The following is a 16,474-nucleotide window of genomic DNA, read 5'->3' on the forward strand; positions in this document are numbered from 1 at the left end:
ACTCAAAGAGACACTCACCCACTCACTCACTCAAAGAGAGAATAACCCACTCACTCAAAGAGACACTCACCCACTCACTCACTCAAAGAGACACTCACCCACTCACTCAAAGAGACACTCACCCACCCACTCACTCAAAGAGACACTCACCCACTCACTCAAAGAGACACTCACCAACTCACCCACTCACTCAAAGAGACACTCACCAACTCACCCACTCACCTACTCACTCAAAGAAACACTCACCTACTCACTCAAAGAGACACTCACCCACTCACTCACTCAAAGAGACACTCACCCACTCACTCACTCAAAGAGAGACTCACCCACTCACTCAAAGAGACACTCACCCACTCACTCACTCAAAGAGACACTCACCCACTCACTCACTCACTCAAAGAGACATTCACCCACTCACTCACTCACTCAAAGAGACACTCACCCACTCACCCACTCACTCAAAGAGACTACCTCGCCTGGTCGCGATTGCGAAATGTTGACTATCTCGCCCGGTATACAGGAGGTCGTGGGTTCGATCCCGACCCTGATGCCTGCTGTATATGTGGAGTCTGCGTCTCTCTCTCATCATCACGGTGGCTAGGAGATGTTGACTACCTCGCCCGGTACGCAGCAGGTCGTGGGTTCCATCCCGACCCTGATGCCTGCTGTATATTTGGAGTCTGCGTCTCTCTCTCATCATCACGGTGGCTAGGAGATGTTGACTACCTCGCCCGGTAGGCAGGAGGTCGTGGGTTCGATCCCGACCCTGATGCCTGCTGTATATGTGGAGTCTGCGTCTCTCTCATCATCATCACAGTAGCTAGATGTTGACTACCTCGCCCGGTACGCAGGAGGTCGTGGGTTCCATCCCGACCCTGATGCCTGCTGTATATTTGGAGTCTGCATCTCTCTCATCATCATCACGGTGGCTATGAGATGTTAACTACCTCGCCCGGTAGGCAGGAGGTCGTGGGTTCGATCCCGATTCTGATGCCTGCTGTATATGTGGAGTCTGCGTCTCTCTCTCGCTCTCATCATCATCACGGTGGCTAGGAGATGTTGACTACCTCGCCTGGTACGCAGTAGATCGTGGGTTCGATCCAGATCCTGACGATCCTTGCTGCTGTACATTTGGAGTCTGGGTGTCTCTCTCTCTCTGTCTCTCTCTCTCTCTCCCTCCCGGTTTTTTTCCATCCACATTTATATAATCGACAACACGCGTTTCGAGTATTTGTCTGCCGCTACACATTTCCACGTGGTCATCGTGATGAGCCACTCGGTTGAGCTGCCATCATTTGTGATGGCCATGTGGTTGCTTCTGAAAAGGAGCGACTACTCAGCAGCTCAGCGGGGTCTTAGCTGCTAACAATGATACAACGTAGTTTGAGTTTAAGCATGGGTCTCTATGGGTCTCTATGGGTCTCTTATGAGTATGCGTCTCTATGGGTATGGGTCTCTGTGTCCCTGTGGGTCTATGGGTCTCTATGGGTCTCTGTGGGTCTCTATGGGTCTCTATAGGTCTCTGTGGGTCTATGGGTCTCTATGAGTCTGTAGAATCAACGTCACGCGTTTAGTATGGGTCTCAATGGGTCTCTATGGGTCTCTATGGGTCTCTTATGAGTATGGGTCTCTATGGATATGGGTCTCTGTGTCCCTGTGGGTCTATGGGTCTCTATGAGTCTGTAGAATCAACGTCACGCGTTTAGTATGGGTCTCAATGGGTCTCTATGGGTCTCTTATGAGTATGGGTCTCTATGGGTCTCTTATGAGTATGGGTCTCTATGGATATGGGTCTCTGTGTCCCTGTGGGTCTATAGGTCTCTATGAGTCTGAATAATCAACGTCAAGCATTTAGTATGGGTCTCAATGTGTCTCTATGGGTCTCTTATGAGTATGGGTTTCTATGGGTATGGGTCTCTGTGTCCCTGTGGGTCTATGAGTCTCTATGAGTCTGTAGAATCAACGTCACGCGTTTAGTGTGGGTCTCTATGGGTCTCTTATGAGTATGGGTCTCTTATGAGTATGGTTATCTATGAGTATCAGTAAACATGGGTCCATGTGGGTCTCTATGAGTTTGTGTATATATGGGTCTCTGTGGGTTTTTATGAGTATGGGTCTCTGAGTCTCTGTGGGTCTCTATGAGCTTGGGTATATATGGGTCTCTGTGGGTCTATGGGTCTCTATGAGTCTGTAGAATCAACGTCACGCGTTTAGTATGGGTCTAAATGGATCTCTATGGGTCTCTTATGAGTATGGGTCTCTATGGGTATGGGTCTCTGTGTCCCTGTGGGTCTATGGGTCTCTATGAGTCTGTAGAATCAACGTCACGCGTTTAGTATGGGTCTCAATGAGTCTCTGTAGGTCTCTTATAAGTATGCGTCTCTATGGGTCTCTTATGAGTATGGGTCTCTATGGATATGGGTCTCTGTGTCCCTGTGGGTCTATGGGTCTCTATGAGTCTGTAGAATCAACGTCACGCGTTTAGCATGGGTCTCAATGGGTCTCTATGGGTCTCTTATGAGTATGGGTCTCTATGGGTATGGGTCTCTGTGTCCCTGTGGGTCTATGGGTCTCTATGAGTCTGTAAAATCAACGTCACGCGTTTAGTATGGGTCTCAATGGGTCTCTATGGGTCTCTTATGAGTATGGGTCTCTTATGAGTATGGTTATCTATGAGTATGAGTAAACATGGGTCCATATGGGTCTCTATGAGTATGGGTCTCTGAGTCTCTGTGGGTCTCTATAAGTTTGTGTATATATGGGTCTCTGTGGGTTTTTATGAGTATGGGCCTCTGAGTCTCTGTGGGTCTGTGGGTCTCTATGAGCTTGGGTATATATGGGTCTCTGTGGGTCTGTGGGTCTCTACGAGTCTGTAGAATCAACGTCACGCGTTCAGAGTATTGGACTGCTGCCGCTGCTGCTGTACATTACCACGTGATGATGATCACGACGGCGATTCGCTTGGCTGAGCTGTCGTCGCTTCTGACAAAGAGCAACTTGCACATCAGCAACCTCAGTGGGGGGGCCTTACACCTGGTGACGATGAAACACCGTTGGGCTTCGTGCGAGAATGACTCAAACTTGTGAAGACGCTCGTTTTCATTCAGAGGGCTCCTCGTTTCGCAAGCGTCGAGAAGGGAGGGACATGAGGGTGGCTGACTCCATTCACTGCCTCACGCTCCGTAGAACAGGGGTAGAACACACAAACTCCGCTCATTCACTGTGTAGAACAGGGGGAGATCAAACAAACTCCGCTCACTAATTATGTAGAACAGGGGGAGATCGTACAAACTCCACTCACTCTGTAGAACAAGGGTAGAACACACAAACTCCGCTCATTCACTGTGTAGAAGAGAGGGAGATCAAACAAACTCCACTCACTAATTATGTAGAACAGGGGGAGATCGTACAAACTCCACTTACTCTGTAGAACAGGGGGAGATCACACAGACTCCACTCATTCACTCTGTAGAACAGGGGGAGATCAAACAAACTCCACTCACTAATTATGTAGAACAGGGGGAGATCGTACAAACTGCACTTGCTCTGTAGAACAGGGAGAGATCATTCAAACTCCACTCACACTCACTCTGTAGAACAGGGGGAGATCATACAAACTCCACTCACTCACTCTGTAGAGCAGGGGTAGAACACACAGACTCCACTCATTCACTGTGTAGAAGAGAGGGAGATCAAACAAACTCCACTCACTAATTATGTAGAACAGGGGGAGATCGTATAAACTCCACTTGCTCTGTAGAACAGGGAGAGATCATACAAACTCCACTCACTCTGTAGAACAGGAGGAGATCGTATAATCTCCACTCACTCACTCTGTAGAACAGGGGGAGATCATACAAACTCCACTCACTCACTCTGTAGGACAGGGGGAGATCAAACAAACTCCACTCACTCAGTCTGTAGAACAGGAGGAGATCATACAAACTCCACTCACTCTGTAGGACAGGCAGAGATCACACAAACTCCACTCACTCACTCTGTAGGACAGGGGGAGATCACACAAACTCCACTCAACTCACTCTGTAGGACAGGGGGAGATCACACAAACTCCGCTCACTCACTCTGTAGAACAGGGGGAGATCATACAAACTCCACTCTCTCACTTTGTAGAACAGGGGGAGATCATACAAACTCCACTCACTCACTCTGTAGAACAAGGGGAGATCATACAAACTCCACTCACTCACTCTGTAGAACAGGGGGAGATCATATAAACTACACTCACTCACTCTGTAGAACAGGGGGAGATCATACAAACTCCACTCACTCTGTAGAACAGGGGGAGATCATACAAACTCCACTCACTCATAGAACAGGGGGAGATCATACAAACTCCACTCACTCTGTAGAACAGGGGGAGAGCATACAAACTCCACTCACTCTCACTCTGTAGGACAGGAGGAGATCATACAAATTCCACTCACTCACTCTGTAGGGCAGGGGGAGATCATACAAACTCCACTCACTCACTCTGTAGAACAAGGGGAGATCATACAAACTCCACTCACTCACTCTGTAGAACAGGGGGAGATCATATAAACTACACTCACTCACTCTGTAGAACAGGGGGAGATCATACAAACTCCACTCACTCTGTAGAACAGGGGGAGAGCATACAAACTCCACTCACTCATAGAACAGGGGGAGATCATACAAACTCCACTCACTCTGTAGAACAGGGGGAGAGCATACAAACTCCACTCACTCACTCTGTAGGACAGGGGGAGATCACACAAACTCCACTCACTCTGTAGGACAGGAGGAGATCATACAAACTCCACTCACACTCACTCTGTAGAACAGGGGGAGATCATACAAACTCCACTCACTCACTCTGTAGGACAGGGGGAGATCATAGAAACTCCACTCACTCACTCTGTAGAACAGGGGGAGATCATACAAACTCCACTCACTCACTCTGTAGAACAGGGGGAGATCATACAAACTCCACTCACTCTGTATAACAGGGGGAGATCATACAAACTCCACTCACTCTGTAGAACAGGGGGAGATCATACAAACTCCACACACTCTGCAGAACAGGGGGAGATCATACAAACTCCGCTCACTCTGTAGAACAGGGGGAGATCATACAAACTCCACTCACTCACTTCGTAGAACAGGGGGAGATCATACAAACTCCACACACTCTGTAGAACAGGGGGAGATCATACAAACTCCACTCACTCACTCTGTAGAACAGGGGGAGATCATACAAACTCCACTCATTCACTCTGTACAACAGGGGGAGATTATACAAACTCCACTCACACTCACTCTGTAGAACAGGGGGAGATCATACAAACTCCACTCACTCACTCTGTAGGACAGGGGGAGATAAAACAAACTCCACTCACTCAGTCTGTAGAACAGGAGGAGATCATACAAACTCCACTCACTCTGTAGGACAGGCAGAGATCACACAAACTCCACTCACTCACTCTGTAGGACAGGGGGAGATCACACAAACTCCACTCAACTCACTCTGTAGGACAGGGGGAGATCACACAAACTCCACTCACTCACTCTGTAGAACAGGGGGAGATCATACAAACTCCACTCTCTCACTTTGTAGAACAGGGGGAGATCATACAAACTCCACCCACTCACTCTGTAGAACAAGGGGAGATCATACAAACTCCACTCACTCACTCTGTAGAACAGGGGGAGATCATATAAACTACACTCACTCACTCTGTAGAACAGGGGGAGATCATACAAACTCCACTCACTCTGTAGAACAGGGGGAGATCATACAAACTCCACTCACTCATAGAACAGGGGGAGATCATACAAACTCCACTCACTCTGTAGAACAGGGGGAGAGCATACAAACTCCACTCACTCTCACTCTGTAGGACAGGAGGAGATCATTTTTATTGTTTTATATATATTTTATTATGTTATTGTTTCCCTTCAACGTGACTTTACCGAAAGAGCTAAGAATTCGAATAGACTCTTTGAGTGAACTAATTTGGCCGGATAGAGGAGGGAGGGGAGGGGGAGAGAGGAGGGAGGGGAGGGAGGAGAGGGAGGGGGGGAAGGGAAGGGAGGGAGAGGAGAGGAGGGAGGGAGGGGGGAGGGAGTGGAAGGAGGGGACGCAAGGGAGGGAGGGAGGGAGTGAGGAGGGAGGGGAGGGGGAGAGGAGGGAGGGAGGGGGGAAGGGAGGGGAGGGAGTGGAGGGAGGAGAGGGAGGGGAGGGTGGGGAGAGGAGGGAGGGGGAGGGGAGGGACTGGAGGGAGGAGAGGGAGGGGAGGGAGGGGAGGGAGTGGAGGGAGGAGAGGGAGGGTGGGGAGAGGAGGGAGGGGGAGGGAGAGGGGGGAGGGAGTGGAAGGAGGGAGAGAGGACGGAGTGTGATACCAATCAGTTCCAAGGCCAATGCCAGATATGACGATCAGAGCCATCTCCTTAGCACGATCACCGCAGGTAGGGCGCGCGCGGTCGACGCACGTGGGTGACGCGTGGGTGACGCACGTGGTCGACGCACGTGGTCGACGCACGTGGGTGACGCACGTGGGTGACGCCCGCGTCAACCGCGACTCCTCGCTGCGAAAGCGACAAATCGTCGTCCGGTGCCCGGAACGTCTTCAGCGCAACGCGCTGTTTTATTCCGAGGCTAGCGTGACAACAACACCAACAATAACAACAACAATAACAACAACAATAACAACAACAATAACAACAACAATAACAACAACAATAACAACAACAACCCATTCTCACTTTTTCGTCACGTGAACGTTGCCTCGTTAAACCCCAACCACCCCAACCACCCCAACCACCCCCCGGCCAAGGTTCGTCACGCGAGCGGAACGTGACGAACCCAGTGTCTTCAAAGCGGCACACGTGCCGGTGGCGGTGTCCGGTGTGTGGTGTGTGGTGTGCGGTGTGCGGTGTGTGGTGTGTGGTGTGTGGTGTGCGGTGTGTGGTGTGTGGTGTGTGGTGTGCGGTGTGTGGTGTGCGGTGTGCGGTGTGCGGTGTGCAGTGTGTGGTGTGTGGTGTGCGGTGTGTGGTGTGTGGTGTGTGGTGTGCGGTGTGTGGTGTGCGGTGTGCGGTGTGCGGTGTGTGGTGTGTGGTGTGTGGTGTGCGGTGTGTGGTGTGTGGTGTGTGGTGTGCGGTGTGTGGTGTGCGGTGTGCGGTGTGCGGTGTGCAGTGTGTGGTGTGTGGTGTGTGGTGTGCGGTGTGTGGTGTGCGGTGTGCCGATGTGCAGTGCGCAGTGTGCGGTGTGTGGTGTGCGGTGTGCTGGTGGCGGTGTGCGGTGTGCGGTGTGTGGTGTGTGGTGTGCCGATGTGCCGGTGTGCCGGTGTGTGGTGTGCCGGTGTGCGGTGTGCCGATGTGCCGGTGTGCCGGTGTGCGGTGTGCGCGATCGTGGAGTCAAAGCCGAGAATTGTAAACGTTGCGCGGTGGCTTTTCGTGGTTCAATGTCACGTCGATTTGAAGCTTTCGTGACTGCAAGGATTCATCTTCTTCTTCGGTTCTTTCGGTTAAAGTCACCACCCACGTAGAATGAGAATAAAAAATAATAAATTGATAAAATAAAATAGCGCGATAAAAATTCTCACGACGTTTCGGCCACAACACAAGCGGCCTTCATCAGGTGGTGGGACGAGACTGTCTGGTAGGACAGCGCTGGAGCGAACACAGCCAAGCTCAGACCGCGACCTTTAAGCTTGTGTGAGAAGAAACAGAGCGCCTTGACAAATGAATTAGCATAGAATTTAGCATTGAAATAGCTGAGTGATGAGCTAAATTCTATGCTAATTCCTTTGTCAAGGGGTGCCTCTGCGGATGTGTATGCTTTAACTTTAACATAGCCATTTCTGTGACCAGTCACAAGCTAATCACTCAGCCATTTCAATGCTAAATTCTATGCTAATTCCTTTGTCAAGGGGTGCCTCTGTGGATGTGTATGCTTTAACTTTAACATGGCCATTTCTGTGACCAGTCACAAGCTAATCACTCAGCTATTTCAATGCTAAATTCTATGCTAATTCCTTTGTCAAGGGGTGCCTCTGCGGATGTGTATGCTTTAACTTTAACATAGCCATTTCTGTGACCAGTCACAAGCTAATCACTCAGCCATTTCAATGCTAAATTCTATGCTAATTCCTTTGTCAAGGGGTGCCTCTGTGGATGTGTATGCTTTAACTTTAACATGGCCATTTCTGTGACCAGTCACAAGCTAATCACTCAGCTATTTCAATACTAAATTCTATGCTAATTCCTTTGTCAAGGGGTGCCTCTGCGGATGTGTATGCTTTAACTTTAACATAGCCATTTCTGTGACCAGTCACAAGCTAATCACTCAGCCATTTCAATGCTAAATTCTATGCTAATTCCTTTGTCAAGGGGTGCCTCTGTGGATGTGTATGCTTTAACTTTAACATGGCCATTTCTGTGACCAGTCACAAGCTAATCACTCAGCTATTTCAATGCTAAATTCTATGCTAATTCCTTTGTCAAGGGGTGCCTCTGTGGATGTGTATGCTTTAACTTTAACATGGCCATTTCTGTGACCAGTCACAAGCTAATCACTCAGCTATTTCAATGCTAAATTCTCTGCTAATTCCTTTGTCAAGGGGTGCCTCTGTGGATGTGTATGCTTTAACTTTAACATAGCCATTTCTGTGACCAGTCACAAGCTAATCACTCAGCCATTTCAATGCTAAATTCTATGCTAATTCCTTTGTCAAGGGGTGCCTCTGTGGATGTGTATGCTTTAACTTTAACATGGCCATTTCTGTGACCAGTCACAAGCTAATCACTCAGCTATTTCAATGCTAAATTCTATGCTAATTCCTTTGTCAAGGGGTGCCTCTGTGGATGTGTATGCTTTAACTTTAACATGGCCATTTCTGTGACCAGTCACAAGCTAATCACTCAGCTATTTCAATGCTAAATTCTCTGCTAATTCCTTTGTCAAGGGGTGCCTCTGTGGATGTGTATGCTTTAACTTTAACATAGCCATTTCTGTGACCAGTCACAAGCTAATCACTCAGCCATTTCAATGCTAAATTCTATGCTAATTCCTTTGTCAAGGGGTGCCTCTGTGGATGTGTATGCTTTAACTTTAACATGGCCATTTCTGTGACCAGTCACAAGCTAATCACTCAGCTATTTCAATGCTAAATTCTATGCTAATTCCTTTGTCAAGGGGTGCCTCTGCGGATGTGTATGCTTTAACTTTAACATAGCCATTTCTGTGACCAGTCACAAGCTAATCACTCAGCCATTTCAATGCTAAATTCTATGCTAATTCCTTTGTCAAGGGGTGCCTCTGTGGATGTGTATGCTTTAACTTTAACATGGCCATTTCTGTGACCAGTCACAAGCTAATCACTCAGCTATTTCAATGCTAAATTCTATGCTAATTCCTTTGTCAAGGGGTGCCTCTGCGGATGTGTATGCTTTAACTTTAACATAGCCATTTCTGTGACCAGTCACAAGCTAATCACTCAGCCATTTCAATGCTAAATTCTATGCTAATTCCTTTGTCAAGGGGTGCCTCTGTGGATGTGTATGCTTTAACTTTAACATGGCCATTTCTGTGACCAGTCACAAGCTAATCACTCAGCTATTTCAATGCTAAATTCTATGCTAATTCCTTTGTCAAGGGGTGCCTCTGTGGATGTGTATGCTTTAACTTTAACATGGCCATTTCTGTGACCAGTCACAAGCTAATCACTCAGCTATTTCAATGCTAAATTCTCTGCTAATTCCTTTGTCAAGGGGTGCCTCTGTGGATGTGTATGCTTTAACTTTAACATAGCCATTTCTGTGACCAGTCACAAGCTAATCACTCAGCCATTTCAATGCTAAATTCTATGCTAATTCCTTTGTCAAGGGGTGCCTCTGTGGATGTGTATGCTTTAACTTTAACATGGCCATTTCTGTGACCAGTCACAAGCTAATCACTCAGCTATTTCAATGCTAAATTCTATGCTAATTCCTTTGTCAAGGGGTGCCTCTGTGGATGTGTATGCTTTAACTTTAACATGGCCATTTCTGTGACCAGTCACAAGCTAATCACTCAGCTATTTCAATGCTAAATTCTCTGCCAATTCCTTTGTCAAGGGGTGCCTCTGTGGATGTGTATGCTTTAACTTTAACATAGCCATTTCTGTGACCAGTCACAAGCTAGTCACTCAGCTATTTCAATGCTAAATTATATGCTAATTCCTTTGTCAAGGCGCTCTGTTTCTTCTCACACAGCTTAAAGGTCGCGGTCTGAGCTTGGCTGTGTTCGCTCCAGCGCTGTCCTACCAGACAGTCTCGTCCCTTCACCTGATGAAGGCCGCTTGTGTTGTGGCCGAAACGTCGTGAGAATTTTATCGCGCTATTTTATTTTATCAATTTATTATTTTATTCTCATTCTACGTGGGTGGTGACTTTACCGAAAGAACCAAAGAAGATCAAGTCAAACCCAACTTGAACGAAGTAAAAAATATATATAAAATCGATTCGACAAATTTTAAAGGCCAAAAAAAAACACCCACGGCGTTTCTAAGACAGCTCAAACGGTCTTCATCAGGCGCCTTATAATTTGTAGTATTCTTCTTTGGTTCTTTCGGTAAAGTCACCACCACGTAGAATGATAATAAAATAATAAAATAAAATAACACGTTAAAATTCTCACGACGTTTCGGCCACAACGCAAGCGGCCTTCATCAGGTGAAGGGACTGGACTTGTCACCTGATGAAGGCCACTTGTGTTGTGGCCGAAACGTCGTGAGAATTTAATTGTGTTATTTTATTATTTTTTATTCTCACTCTACGTGGTGACTTTACCGAAAGAACCAAAGAAGAAGATGAATCCTTGCAGTCACGAAAGCTTTCAGTCGAAATTTGCATGATCATTATTATTATTATTTAAAATATATATTTCATTGAATTCTTAGCATTTTCTTAACTACGTGACGGCTTTTACTCGATACAACCAAGAATGCGAAATCACCGCAGTCGCGCGAGTGACTGCCGGCAGCAGTTTCACCTGTTGTGCGTTTGTCTCGCTTTGATGGCGGTCGCCTGCGTTGCGATCGAAACGTCAAGCTGCCTGTTTAATTTCACATACCCACGTGACGACTTTGCCGATGGATTCCTGCAGTGACGAAGAGGGCCTCGAGGGTTCACGCGAGCGTCGCTCCGACGCACAAACCGGTTCGGGTGCTCGCCGAGGTTCAAAACCGGTCACCGGGTGTCCGCGTCGGGTGGTGGCGGGCGGGGTTTGACGACACAGATAGTGACATTGAGCGGGATCTGTGAGGCAGCATGGGAGCCTCGATTGTAGGAGAGAGATACAGAGAGAGAGAGAGGAGGCATTTGGGGAGGGTCGTAATTCTCACGTGGAAATTTGATTAATTAGAACCGCGTCATCCACTACCCACCCACCGCCATCCACCCACCCACCACCATCCACCACCCACCACCCACCCACCATCATCACCCACCACCATCCACCACCACCACCTACCCACCATCATCACCCACCACCATCCACCCACCACCCACCACCACTCACTATCCACCACTCACCATCCACTACCATCCACCCACCCACCACCATCCACCCACCCACCACCATCCACCCACCCACCACCCACCATCACCCACCACCATCCATCATCCACCCACCCACCACCATCCACCCACCCACCACCATCCACCACCACCCACCACCATCCACCACCCACCCACCACCATCCACCCACCACCCACCACCACTCACTATCCACCACTCACCATCCACTACCCACCACCCACAACTACCCACCACCACTCACCACCCACTCACCACCCACCCTCCTCCCCCCATTGCCCACCACCACTCACCATCCACCCACCTTCCCCCCCCCACCTCCCCCCATTGCCCACCACCACTCACCATCCACCCACCTTTCCCCCCCCCACCTCCCCCCATTGCCCACCACCACTCACCATCAACCCATCCACCATCACCCACCTCCTTTGACCCGATTACCCAATCTCCACCACCACCACCACCACCGATTACCCCATCACCACCACCACCACCCCACTCGATCGCCCGTCACAAACGGGGTGAGGGGGGAGGGCTGTTGCGTCACAAAAGGAATGTGCCGACTCACGGCGCGTGACGCACGCAGCGCGTGCCCGCACCGGACCCTGCGTGTCACGTGGGAGCTCCAGGGGGTGGCAGTGGTGGGGTCAATCAGGGTCGAGATGTTGACTACCTCGCCGGGTACGCAGAAGGTTGTGGGTTCGATCCCGATGCCTGCTGTATATGCGGAGTCTGCGTCTCTCTCATCATCATCATCATCACGGTGGCTAGGAGATGTTGACTACCTCGCCTGGTACGCAGGACGTCGTGGGTACCATCCCGACCCTGATGCCTGCTGTATATGCGGAGTCTATGTCTCCCTCTCATAATCATCACGGTGGCGAGGAGATGTTGACTACCTCGCCCGGTACGCAGGAGGTTGTGGGTTCGATCCCGACCCTGATGCCTGCTGTATATGTGGAGTCTGCGTCTCTCTCATCATCATCATCACGGTGGCGATGAGATGTTGACTACCTCGCCTGGTGTACAGGAAGTCGTGGGTTCGATCCCGACCCTGATGCCTGCTGTATATGCGGAGTCTGCGTCTCTCTCTCATCATCATCACGGTGGCGAGGAGATGTTGACTACCTCGCCCGGTACGCAGGAGGTCGTGGGTTCCATCCCGACCCTGATGCCTGCTGTATATGCGGAGTCTGCGTCTCTCTCTCATCATCATCACGGTGGCTAGATGTTGACTACCTCGCCTGGTACACAGGACGTCGTGGGTACCATCCCGATCCTGATGCCTGCTGTATATGTGGAGTCTGCGTCTCTCTCATCATCATCACGGTGGCTAGGAGATGTTGACTACCTCGCCTGGTACGCAGGAGGTCGTGGGTTCCATCCCGACCCTGATGCCTGCTGTATATGCGGAGTCTGCGTCTCTCTCTCATCATCATCACGGTGGCTATGAGATGTTGACTACCTCGCCTGGTACGCAGGAGGTCGTGGGTTCCATCCCGACCCTGATGCCTGCTGTATATGTGGAGTCTGCGTCTCTCTCTCATCATCATCACGGTGGCTATGAGATGTTGACTACCTCGCCTGGTACGCAGGAGGTCGTGGGTTCCATCCCGATCCTGATGCCTGCTGTATATGCGGAGTCTGCGTCTCTCTCTCATCATCATCACGGTGGCTAGGAGATGTTGACTACCTCGCCTGGTACGCAGGAGGTCGTGGGTTCCATCCCGACCCTGATGCCTGCTGTATATGTGGAGTCTGCGTCTCTCATCATCATCATCACGGTGGCGAGGAGATGTTGACTACCTCGCCTGGTCCGCAGCACGTCGTGGGTTCGATCCCGACCCTGATGCCTGCTGTATATGTGGAGTCTGCGTCTCTCTCTCATCATCATCACGGTGGCGAGGAGATGTTGACTACCTCGCCCGGTACGCAGGAGGTCGTGGGTTCCATCCCGACCCTGATGCCTGCTGTATATGCGGAGTCTGCGTCTCTCTCTCATCATCATCACGGTGGCGAGGAGATGTTGACTACCTCGCCTGGTCTACAAGAGGTCGTGGGTTCGATCCCGATCCTGATGCCTGCTGTATATGTGGAGTCTGCGTCTCTCTCTCATCATCATCACGGTGGCTAGGAGATGTTGACTACCTCGCCTGGTCCGCAGGACGTCGTGGGTACCATCCCGACCCTGATGCCTGCTGTATATGTGGAGTCTGCGTCTCCCTCTCATAATCATCACGGTGGCGAGGAGATGTTGACTACCTCGCCTGGTACGCAGGACGTCGTGGGTACCATCCCGACCCTGATGCCTGCTGTATATGCGGAGTCTATGTCTCCCTCTCATAATCATCACGGTGGCGAGGAGATGTTGACTACCTCGCCCGGTACGCAGGAGGTTGTGGGTTCGATCCCGACCCTGATGCCTGCTGTATATGTGGAGTCTGCGTCTCTCTCATCATCATCATCACGGTGGCGATGAGATGTTGACTACCTCGCCTGGTGTACAGGAAGTCGTGGGTTCGATCCCGACCCTGATGCCTGCTGTATATGCGGAGTCTGCGTCTCTCTCTCATCATCATCACGGTGGCGAGGAGATGTTGACTACCTCGCCCGGTACGCAGGAGGTCGTGGGTTCCATCCCGACCCTGATGCCTGCTGTATATGCGGAGTCTGCGTCTCTCTCTCATCATCATCACGGTGGCTAGATGTTGACTACCTCGCCTGGTACACAGGACGTCGTGGGTACCATCCCGATCCTGATGCCTGCTGTATATGTGGAGTCTGCGTCTCTCTCATCATCATCACGGTGGCTAGGAGATGTTGACTACCTCGCCTGGTACGCAGGAGGTCGTGGGTTCCATCCCGACCCTGATGCCTGCTGTATATGCGGAGTCTGCGTCTCTCTCTCATCATCATCACGGTGGCTATGAGATGTTGACTACCTCGCCTGGTACGCAGGAGGTCGTGGGTTCCATCCCGACCCTGATGCCTGCTGTATATGTGGAGTCTGCGTCTCTCTCTCATCATCATCACGGTGGCTATGAGATGTTGACTACCTCGCCTGGTACGCAGGAGGTCGTGGGTTCCATCCCGATCCTGATGCCTGCTGTATATGTGGAGTCTGCGTCTCTCATCATCATCATCACGGTGGCGAGGAGATGTTGACTACCTCGCCTGGTCCGCAGGACGTCGTGGGTTCGATCCCGACCCTGATGCCTGCTGTATATGTGGAGTCTGCGTCTCTCTCTCATCATCATCACGGTGGCTATGAGATGTTGACTACCTCGCCCGGTACGCAGGAGGTCGTGGGTTCCATCCCGACCCTGATGCCTGCTGTATATGCGGAGTCTGCGTCTCTCTCTCATCATCATCACGGTGGCTATGAGATGTTGACTACCTCGCCTGGTCTACAAGAGGTCGTGGGTTCGATCCCGATCCTGATGCCTGCTGTATATGTGGAGTCTGCGTCTCTCTCTCATCATCATCACGGTGGCTAGGAGATGTTGACTACCTCGCCTGGTCCGCAGGACGTCGTGGGTACCATCCCGACCCTGATGCCTGCTGTATATGTGGAGTCTGCGTCTCTCTCATCATCATCATCACGGTGGCTAGGAGATGTTGACTACCTCGCCCGGTACGCAGGACGTCGTGGGTACCATCCCGACCCTGATGCCTGCTGTATATGCGGAGTCTATGTCTCTCTCTTATCATCATCACAGTAGCTAGGAGATGTTGACTACCTCGCCCAGTACGCAGGAGGTCGTGGGTTCCATCCCGACCCTGATGCCTGCTGTATATGTGGAGTCTGCGTCTCTCTCATCATCATCATCACGGTGGCTAGGAGATGTTGACTACCTCGCCTGGTCCGCAGGACGTCGTGGGTACCATCCCGACCCTGATGCCTGCTGTATATGTGGAGTCTGCGTCTCTCTCTCATCATCATCACGGTGGCGAGGAGATGTTGACTACCTCGCCTGGTACGCAGGAGGTCGTGGGTTCCATCCCGATCCTGATGCCTGCTGTATATGTGGAGTCTGCGTCTCTCTCATCATCATCATCATCACGGTGGCTAGGAGATGTTGACTACCTCGCCTGGTACGCAGGAGGTCGTGGGTTCGATCCCGACCCTGATGCCTGCTGTATATGCGGAGTCTGCGTCTCTCTCATCATCACGGTGGCTATGAGATGTTGACTACCTCGCCTGGTACGCAGGCATCGTTAGGGTCGGGTGTTTGAACCCACGACCTCCTACGCACGACGCGCGAATAACAACAATAACAATAATAACAATAATAATAACAATAACAACAATAACAACAACAATAACAATAACAACAATAACAACAATAACAACAACAATAACAATAACAACAATAACAACAATAATAACAATAACAACAATAACAACAACAATAACAACAATAACAACAACAATAATAACAATAACAACAATAACAACAATAACAACAATAACAACAATAACAACAATAATAACAATAACAACAATAACAACAATAACAACAATAATAACAATAACAACAATAACAACAATAATAACAATAACAACAATGACAACAATAACAACAACAATAACAACAATAATAACAACAATAACAACAATAATAACAACAATAACAACAATAACAACAATGACAACAATAATAACAATAACAATAACAACAATAACAACAATGACAACAATAACAACAATAATAACAATAACAACAATAACAACAACAATAACAACAATAACAACAACAACAATGACAACAATAACAACAATAACAACAATCATAACAACAATAACAACAACAATAACAACAACAACAATAACAACAATAACAACAACAATAACAACAACAATAACAACAATAACAACAACAATAACAACAACAATCACAACAATACTAATAACCA

The 16,474-nt window shown here is 49.4% G+C and overlaps 1 long non-coding RNA gene across 1 annotated transcript; it reads right to left on the reverse strand.

Moving 5' to 3' along the window:
- Positions 1-12,418: 12,418 nt before the first annotated feature.
- On the reverse strand, positions 12,419-15,851 carry LOC142907112 (uncharacterized). Its single transcript, XR_012930800.1, has 2 exons — positions 15,754-15,851; positions 12,419-15,644 (listed from the first exon to the last, which is right to left on the reverse strand). It is a non-coding gene; the product is annotated as an uncharacterized LOC142907112 (long non-coding RNA).
- Between the last annotated feature and the right edge of the window lie 623 nt (positions 15,852-16,474).

The sequence above is a fragment of the Petromyzon marinus genome, chromosome 74, assembly GCF_048934315.1.
Source record: "Petromyzon marinus isolate PM22_M1 ecotype Great Lakes invasive population chromosome 74, UKy_Petmar_22M1.pri1.0, whole genome shotgun sequence".
Lineage (NCBI taxonomy): Eukaryota > Metazoa > Chordata > Hyperoartia > Petromyzontiformes > Petromyzontidae > Petromyzon > Petromyzon marinus.